Below are 10,203 nucleotides of genomic sequence, written 5' to 3' on the forward strand. Positions count from 1 at the left end.
TGATCGATGACTGGCCGTATCTTATACAGACGGTCATAGGCAGGATCACCTTGGGGTGGACATGCTGCATTATCTGAATAATGCAGGCATTTCCGGATGGCCTCTAACCGGGTACGTGTCATGGCCGTACTGTAAAGTGGGGTCTGGTGGAGGACGTCCCCACTCCAAACACTAGGTTTCTTGACTAGGCCCATGTGCAGCACGAGGCCCCAAAATGTCCTCATCTCGGCTGCACTGACCGGGGTTCAGCCACCTTGCCTAGCCCAAAAGGAGCCTGGGTGTTGAGCAACGAACTGTTGGGCGTACAGGTTCGTCTGCTCCACCATTAGATTTACCAGTTGGTCACTGAAAAAAAGACTAAAAAAGTCATATACAGTGAAGCCCACTGTGGAAATCTGGATTCCCGATTGGCCTACAAACTCAGGAATCACGGGCTCAAATCACTCTGGGGTACACCAGACAAGGTCACCGGCAGGGGGCTCCGGTGTATTTAACTGGTGGGCCGGAAAACTAGAGCTGCTCATACTAGGGTGGGCCACAGGGTCCCTAGCATGGCGGTCCCCTTGCTCCACCTGGCGGCGTCTCCGCCGCCTTGGGGGCTCATCATCATCTCTAGATGATGAGGAGGACGCGGATGACAACAGGAAAGTGGGGTCATCTTCATCCTCACTAGGACTCTCGGACTCAGAAGCAAGCTGGGCGTATGCCTCCTCGGCTGAGAACATCCGGCGGGCCATAGGGGAGTGTGTGTGTGCGTGTAAATCTTTATTCAGTGTGCGTGTGTGTGGGGGCACTGGTGTTCACGTACTTATCCCTAAAACTAACAGAAAAAAAAAGACTAACTAAAAAAAGGGGAAAAATTTGAAAAATATAAATAAAAAAAATTTCAAAACCGCTGATCAACCGTCCAAAGTTGATCAGCGGTGGGGTTTGCGATGCGCTAACAACAGTGGCTGGACGCTAAGAGTGCCGGACACAGTCAGCGTACGCACAAAAAAAAAAAAATAATGCCTGCGCCCCAAAAAAGTTGTGGGGGAGAGGGGGGGCAGGGGGCAAGCGGCAGCACCCCTGGGGGGTCTAGGGTCACACAGCTGTGCTGTGGACCCCAGACACCTTACTTAGGGTGATGCAATAAAACTTTTTTTTCACACTAACTTTCCCTTTATTATCCCTGCCTAGCCCAACCTTTCCCTATACTTTCCCTAATTACCTGCTGATCAGATGGGGGGTGCTGGGGCACAGATCGGGTCCTGGGAGCAAGGATGGGTGCTGGGGCACAGATGGGGTGATGCTCCACACGTGCAGGCAGCGCTTCTCTCTCCTCGGGCTCCGGACACAAAAGGAGGAGTACAGGAGCACTGCTATGATTTGAATCTCCCGCCGGCCCGCCCACCTACCAATCAGAGGCGATCCTGAGAGGTGATGTCACCATCACCACTCAGGATCTAAGGATGGTGATTGGTGGGGTAAAAACACACCACCATTCACCATCCTGTTCCGGGTTATCGGGTCCTCAGAGACCCGAATAACTCGGAAACGCAGCAAACCACAGGTCTGAATTGACCTGCGGTTTGCTGCGATCGCCTACACGGTGGGGGGGCCATTTGCCCCAGGTGCCTGCTCAATGATTTGAGCAGGCACTGGGTTTTGATCACTGCCCGCCACGCGGCGGTGATCGAAAATACACAGGGCATACAGGTACGCCCTGTGTCCGGAAGAGGTTAATAGTGACCTCCATAGTGACCTTCACAATGCCCGACCCTTTAACAGTGACCTCCACAGTCCTTGCCCCTTTAACAGTAAACTCCACAGTGCCCGCCCCTTTAACATTGACCTCCACAGTGTACGCCCCTTTAACAGTGAACTCCACAGCGGCCGCCCGTTTAATAGTGGCCCCTTCCCCCCATGCATGTAGCAATGTAGTTGTGCCGTCATACGTCATATGACTGAATATTTAAGGACCTGCGAACTGCTAAAACCTGTGATCACTTGTTATGGCAAACTGGAGTAAGACCTGCAAGCTTCTATTGGCTAATAAGGGACATGTCACCGTGTAAATGGCAGTTCGGATTTAAGTGAAAGGCTTGCTGGCTTCTATTGGCTAATGCAGGTCATTTTTGGGGAATATCTCAGGAACGGTGAGTCCTAGAGATCTAAGACCCGGTCTAAAACCTTTCCGGACACCTGATGTACCTGTGTGCCAAATTTGGTGAAGATCAGTCTAGTCATTTGGTCGCACATAAAGAACTCCAGACAGATGTCTAGACAGACAGAAACTAATTTTTAAATATAGAAGAGCCTAGCAGAAGGACCCGGCTTCGCACGGGTATATTTCATCTATTTCATTTAAAGTTTCTGTGTGTCGTAAAAAGATATAGAAAGTTTCCACCATAACAGTGACCTCTACAGTACCCGACCCTTTAACAATGACCTCCACAGTGGCTGCCCCTTTAACAGTGACTGCCCCTTTAGCATTGACCACCCTATTAACAGTGTGGCTGCCCCTTTAACAGTGACCTTCACAGTGTCCGCCCATTTAACAGTGACTTCCACAGTGCCCGTCCCTTTAACAGAGACCGCCACAGTGCCCGCCCCTTTAACAGTGACTTTTACAGTGAATACCCCTTTAACAGTGACTTTTACAGTGCGTGCCCCTTTTACATTGACTTTTACAGTGACCGCCCCTTTAACAGTGACATTAACATTGACCGCACATTTAACAGTTACTTTAACAGTGACCGCCCCTCCAGCAGTCACTATTAAAGGGGCGTTCACTGTGAAAGTTGCCAACTTTCACAGTGAACGCCCCTTTAATAGTGACTTTCACAGTGACCGCTCCATTAATAACAGTGAACACCACTGTGCCCGCCCCATTAATAACAGTGACCTCCACAGTGCCCGCCCCTTTAAGCAGTAAAGAAAAATGGCTGGGTTGTTAGAGAAACCTGGAGTAAAACTGTGTTGATAGCAGTTGGGATTTGAAGAGAAAGACTTGCAGGCTTTTATTGGCTAATGTGGGTCATTTTCTGGGAATATCTCAGGAACGGTACGTCCTAGAGAGCTGAGACCTGGTCTAAAACCTTCCCGGACACCTGATGTTCCTGTGTACCCGACCCTTTAACAATGACCTCCACAGTGGCCACCCCTTTAACAGTGACCGCCCCTTTAGCATTGACCACCCTATTAACAGTGACCTTCATAGTGGCTGCCCCATTAACAGTGACCTTCACAGTGTCTTCCCATTTAACAGTGACTTCCACAGTGCCCGCCCCTTTAACAGAGACCTCCACAGTGCCCGCCCCTTTAACAGAGACCTCCACAGTGACTGCCCCTTTTACAGTGACTTTTACAGTGACCGCCCATTTAACAGTGACATTAACATGGACCGCACCTTTAACAGTGACTTTCACAGTGACCGCCCCTTTAACAGTGGCCGCCCCTTTAGCATTGACCACCCTATTAACAGTGACCTTCATAGTGGCTTCCCCTTTAACAATGACTTTCAAAGTAAACGCCCCTTTAACAGTGACTTTCACAGTGAACGCCCCTTTAACTGTGACTTTCACAGTGAACGCCCCTTTAACAGTGACTTTCACAGTGACCGCCCCTTTAACAGTGACTTTTACAGTGACCGCTCCATTAATAACAGTGAACACCACTGTGCCCGCCCCATTAATAACAGTGACCTCCACAGTGCCCGCCCCTTTAAGCAGTAAAGAAAAATGGCTGGGTTGTTAGAGAAACCTGGAGTAAAACTGTGTCGATAGCAGTTGGGATTTGAAGAGAAAGACTTGCAGGCTTTTATTGGCTAATGTGGGTAATTTTTTGGGAATATCTCAGGAACGGTACGTCCTAGAGAGCTGAGACCTGGTCTAAAACCGTCCCGGACACCTGATGTACCTGTGTGCCAAATTTGGTGAAGATCGGTCCAGTCCAGTGGAGTAGCTATAGGGGTCGCAGCGGTCGCAATTGCGACCGGGCCCCTAAGTCAGGGGGGCCCATAGAGCCCCCCAGAAGAGATGCAGTAAAGCGGGCCCCGCAAGTGTTTTTTTATTAAGTGCCGCGGCCCGCCTATATTTTGTGTGGCTGCGCTGCGCTTACTTGTCAGCGCGAGACCCGTGACCTCCGCGGCGGGTCTCGCGGGATCACAGCAGCCAGGATTCGGAATGACGAGCCCGCCGGCTGCCTCAGCCCTTAAGTGAAGAAGAGAACAATCAAGAGTAGGAAGTCTTCTTTTTTTTTTTAGTAAAAAATGGCACACACCTGCGTCCGGCTTCATACGGAGGGGGGACATGAATGATGATCAGTGGTGCCGTGAGGCAGTGTGTCTAAATTCAGAAGGGCCCGGACCGGCCATAATAGGGCAGCAAATAATGAGGAGCCCGGGGGCAAATGAAAATGATATACTCTGTGGGCAAAAATCGAAATGTATAGAGGGAGTGGGCGGGGGCAACATTGAATATAGTAAGAGTCTCACTATATTTCATTTTGCCCCCATTCCCTCTATATATTTTACATTTTTTGCCCACAGAGTATTTTATTTTCATTTTGCCCCCTCATTATTTGCTGCTCCTGGCTGCCCTCATATGGCCGGTGCGGGCCCCCCCTTTCTGAATTCAGACACACTGCCGCACGGCACCACTGATCATCATTCACCCCCCCCCATCCCTCATATGAAGCCAGTGTGTGCCATACATTCAAAAATAAATAAAAAATACTCTAGTGACTAGAGTATTATTATTTTTAAATGTATGGCTTCATACAGAGGGGGGGAGGGTATGGGTAGGGGCAGAGGATGGAGGGTAGGGGCAGAGGATGGCAGGGGGGGGGGCTGGTGGCAGAGGCTCGCGGGGGGGCCCCAATTCAAAGTTTGCCCTGGGGCCCATAGAACTCTAGTTACGCCCCTGGTCCAGTCTTTTGGTCGCGCATAAAGGACGTTGTGGCAATGTGAACATTGAGGTGTTGTTTCCCCAGGTTCCAGTCCGGAACTTGAGGCATGCTCATGTTCAGGGATCCTATTTAATCCTGCTACTGGATCTTGGGTGTGTCTCACTCTGGAGTGTCTTGTGAAGCTCTGTGCGAGTGGTCTCAGCCGGGTGGGCTGAGGGGCCACGAGGCTAGGCGATAACCTGATCTTTGGGGGACGCGGTGACGCCTGTGAAACAAGGATCACGAGGCCAGAGTCGGGAGGACTACTGGGCCACAATCCCCCAAAAGGTATTGAAGTGTCACAGCCTGGAGGTTGCTGGACTGAAAGGATGAGCAAAGCCGCATTTGTGTTCCATGTGTGAACAGGGCTCTCTAGGTGAGTCAGGGATACGCTTATGTGTTTAGTTAGAGCCTAGCCGGGCAAGGGTTTGTTATTTTGTGTGGATGTCACAAATGATAAGTTGAAGCTGTGACTTCTTAACCTGTGCTTTGCTAAAGTGTCTGAAATAAAGCAAGAGTTTGGACATTATAATCATGTCTGCAAAGATATCTGTGAGAATGACCCCCTGAAAAGAGACGATCCCTTACAATTGGTGTCGGATGTGGGCAAGTTGTCCATGAGAGAAGGGCAACGGTCAGTTGCTAGGGGCAACGCTGAGACTGCAGGTGCTGCTAAAAGCAGTTTTTTTTTGCCGTATGTGGAGTTAAAGGACCGGAAGCTTTTTTTTTGTCCAGTGGAGCAGGTGCTGCTCATAAGAGTGTGGACTATTTTGCTGTGGTGCAAGTAAAACTGCAGTGAATTAAAGGGCCAGTAGCCCAGCAAAAGTGGACTTGTGGCTGAAAGTTTTTTCTGCTACCATGGGTCTCGGAGAAGAGTACGTCCGGCGGCGCTGGCGCATACAGCAGGCAGAAGAAATGGCCATCGCAATTGGCTACACTAAAAATGAATTGGCAAAATTTGATGCAGAGCGAGAGGCTTTGGAGGCACAGTTGCAGCTGGCCTTGAGAAATGGGTTCTCAACACTGTATGGACCCTGTACAAAGTTCCAAGAGGTTAGTGGTGTGCCGGGACTATCGGGGGGAAAAGCAAAGATATGCCGTTGCCAAGGGCAACCGTCGGAGACCAAGTCCTAGAGAGGATGTGCCAAGGATCTGTGAGGCTGTTGCTAAGGGCAACCACACACAACAGTGTGCAGCGGCCCAACAGTTATGTAGCGGTGGAGAGCCCAAGGACACATCTGGAAGGAGGATGGAGTCACGGCGTTTTTCGTAGCAACCACTGCAGTCAGGAGTCTGCAGGTGATTTTGTAATGGAGGATCCTGGAGTATCCTTGGATTCTGGGACTGCCGAACCCGTGACATCGCTGGGTAAGATCGCTCCTGTTATTAATTATGTGACAGACCCAATGACAGTGAGCCGGTGGCAGGGGATACCTGCTGGGACGGTGAGTGATAAATCACTGAGGCAAGGAACTGTCTCGGAAGTGTGTGACATTGGAGAAAACGCAGGGTCTGAACAGGCGGGTAAGCCTGTTGCGGTTGTTCGCTTGCAGGACTTTGCGGGGGAGAAGGTTGTTGTGTTGCCCAAAATGCCCGTGACCAAGGCTAGGCATGGGGTGGAGAAAATTAGAGACCCCAATGATGGCCCGGGTAAGAGGTAGCACAATATGGAAACCTGAGATAAATAAAGTGATAAATATGCTGGACAGACATGCGGTTAATGAGGACTGTCAGGTAGTTCTCACTGAGTGTGAGGCTATAGTGACAGCTGGGACTGATGGTCTTGCTGCCATAAATTCGCCCGTACATGAGAGAAGGTTGTTCCGTGATTTGTGGGGTAGAAACACTTCTGCGGTCGGTCACGTAACTCCTGCAGAAATGGTACCTAGCCCATTAAATGAAGTGACCATTAGAAACAGTGGAGCTGATAAGGTGCAAAGTGATGGTACCATGTTTGCCGAAATGCATAATGAAAACAGTGATGTAGTTGAAGTAAAAAATGAAAATGTGAAGTATATGATGATGACATGCCTTTTCCCTTTCAGGATGTGATCAGGGAAATGTTGGTTAATGTTGTGAGCCCAGAGGGTGTACCACGCGTACCAGAGGTGAATATGCAGTACCCACTGGGTTTTTTGGTTGCTGGGGAAGTGTCCAATGTGGGGACTAGCACATCGGTGCCCCTAGAGGTCAGAACCGATAATGATGACACAAGTAATATAAGTGACGCATGTGCCGTGGCCGATAGCAACTCAAAGAGAGAGGCTGCCATGTTGAGTTCTTGCCAAATTGACGTAGTTACGGGTAGCAACCAGACGATAGTTGTACCTGACGTGACTAGAGTTGAGTGGGGAGATAACAGCCTAGTGTCTGAGACCCATATTCAGGCAGCGGTAGATGACCTGACCTGTCAGTACAGCTGCAATCATGAAGATGATTTCTCGCTCTCCACACGGTCCCTAGATACGATAGAGAAGAGACTAGTTGTCGTCATAAAGACCTTGAAGAAGGCTGCAGAAGGGTCAAAAGAAGAGACCCTGGAAAAGATGAGTGAACTGAAGGGTCTACTGCCTGGTGTCCCAGAGAAGAGGAAAGACACGGAAGTCTGTAGTCGACATCGACAATGGGCTTGAAGAGTCCCTGGGTGGAAATCCCACAAAGTGTCTAAAGGAGAAGGGTGGTACTCCTTCGGCTGATGCGGCAGCAGAACAGAGTAAAGAGCCGCTGGAACAGGAGGCCAAAGAGTGGGGCACTTCCAACAAGCTAGTGCAGAAAACTAAGAAGGAACAGAAGTTTGGCCAGCTCCTGGCTGCAGAGAAATACATATCGGCTCTGTATGCCTTAGAACGTGACTGAGCGGAGGCTGATGCTCAGGAGAAAGAGTCCAAGGCCTTCTCCTTGGCTAGAGCCCTTGAAGAAGTGCTTGAGGAGCGAAATGAATTAGAGAGGCTGAACAAGCAACTCCGAGCAAATATGGAAGCTCTCATGAGCTCAAAAGATGCCATCTATAAGTTGGAGAAGCCTAAGCGTGCTCCTGCACAGCAGGTGGAAGAAAATGAGAAGCCGAAAGAGGAAGATCCTCTGGAAGGTGCCAAGAAGTCAGAGCCTGTTAAGAATGGGACTGGAGATGGTGGTGCCGTGGTGCCGGCCGAGGCAGAGAAGATGGAAGATGTATTTGCTGAACCAGTTGATGGGGATGATGTGGATGCAAAAGACAAGAGACTCATGGCAGTGTGTGGCCAGGACCTGGTCATGAAAGACCTTTACTCTGCTGTCAATGCCCTCCAGAAAGCCAGCAGTCTGCTGGGAAAGAAATACAGGGAGACGGACGACCAGTATGAGGATCCTGTCTACTGCGATGGACTGGCTCTCTTGAATCCTGCCCGAAGGGAGAGCAATATCCTGGGTAAGCCTATGGAGAAAATGCCAGAAGACGACGAGTCTAGTGAAGACCCCGGTGTCCCCAGTACCTCCAACCATGATGAGAAAGAGCAGGGATTCAGATTGGAATTATATGATGCCGGGTCTGAGAAGGGTGAGAAAGCTAACAGAGTGAAGGAAGACTCCAAAGGACACTCAAAGGCTGAAGAAGCTAAGGCCGATGAGTTGGAGTGGGAGAAATCCTCAGATGTTCCAGAGACCAAGGATAAGGCTGAAGAGGGGTCTGCCGAAGTGGGGAGAGCCACTGAAGAAGTAGAAGACTCTGAAACTGAAGCCAAACCTGAGGTAACCTCTGTGGGGACTAAATAAAAAAGAGAAGTACTATCTGGGGATAGAATAAAGAAACAAAGTGAGTGTGAACACCAGGTGACATTAGAGCGGCTGAAGGGTGGTTTAAAACTGACCAGCCAGATCTCCAACAAAAGGAGGAGGCGGGAGCTCCCCGAGGAAAGCGTGGCTGTAAAGGTTGCGGAAGTTAAAGGTTGTGGGCCTAAGAACAAATCTAGAAAAGAAGCAAGCCAGAAAGCTAAGTTCTCCAGCGAAGAGGAGACAGAGGAGGCCCTTAGACACTGTAGGAAGGCAGTGTTTATGACAAACCAAGCTCTGATTGCCTGGGTCTGGCAAAATAAAGGAAGCATGTGACGCTGGCCATCTCTTCCAGGGGGAACGTTGAGCCGGAAGATGGCAGTATAATGCAGATGCCCTGTCACGAGCATCCAGTTGGTACATGTGTTCACCCCCACAGGTTTGAACAGAGGGGGGGGGGGGGGGGAGGGGATATGTGGCAATGTGAACATTGAGGTGATGTTTCCCCAGGTTCCAGTCCGGGACTTAGGGCATGCTCATGTCCAGGGATCCTATTTAATCCTGCTACTGGATCTTGGGTGTGTCTCACTCTGGAGTGTCTTGTGAAGCAGAGTCCTGGTGAGGCTGTGAGAATGACCCCCTGAAAAGAGACGATCCCTTACAATGTCTAGACAGACAGAGAGAAACTAATTTTTATATATATGAGACTAGCAGAAGGACCCGGCTTCGCACGGGTATATTTCATCTATTTCATTTTATGTTTCTGTGTGTCGTAAAAAGATATTGACAGTTTCCCCATAACAGTGACCTCTACAGTACCCGCCCCTTTAACAATGACATCCACAGTGCCTGCTCCTTTAACAGTGATCTCCACAGTGTCCGCCCCTTTAGCATTGACCACCCCTTTTACAGTGACCTTCATAGTGGCTGCCCCTTTTACAGTGACTTTCACAGTGGCCGCCCCTTTTACAGTGACTGCCTCTTTACCAGTGACTTTCACAGTGACCGCCCTTTAACAGTGACCTCCAAAGTGCCAGCCCCTTAAACTTGATAAAGGCTACTGCGTAGCCGAAACGTCGTACCTGTTTGTGTGTGCACTCTTGGCTTCCAATAAATAGACACACTGGATATGCTGCTGTGACCCTTTTTGCTATCTACTACTGTTCCTTGGACTGCTGTGGATCTGTGGTCCTATCGCGGCTGGTGCATTCCGAGCTTGGTCGAGAGGTCCACTTGTGCTGCTCTGCAACTTTTGAATTTTGCCCCTTTAACAGTGACTTACACAGTGCCTGCTCCTTAACATTGACCTCCACAGTGGCCGCCCCTTTAACATTGACCTTCAAAGTGTGCGCCCCTTTAGCATTGACCACCCCTTTTAACAGTGGCCTTCATAGTGGCCGCCCCTTTTACAGTGACTTTCACAGTGCCTGCCCCTTTAACCACCTCAGCTCCCCTAGCTTAAACCCCCTTAACCCCTTAAGGACACATGACGTATCGGTACGGCATGTTTCCCGAGTCCTTAAGGAC

This window comes from Bufo bufo, chromosome 6 (genome assembly GCF_905171765.1).
Source record: "Bufo bufo chromosome 6, aBufBuf1.1, whole genome shotgun sequence".
Taxonomy (NCBI): Eukaryota; Metazoa; Chordata; class Amphibia; order Anura; family Bufonidae; genus Bufo; species Bufo bufo.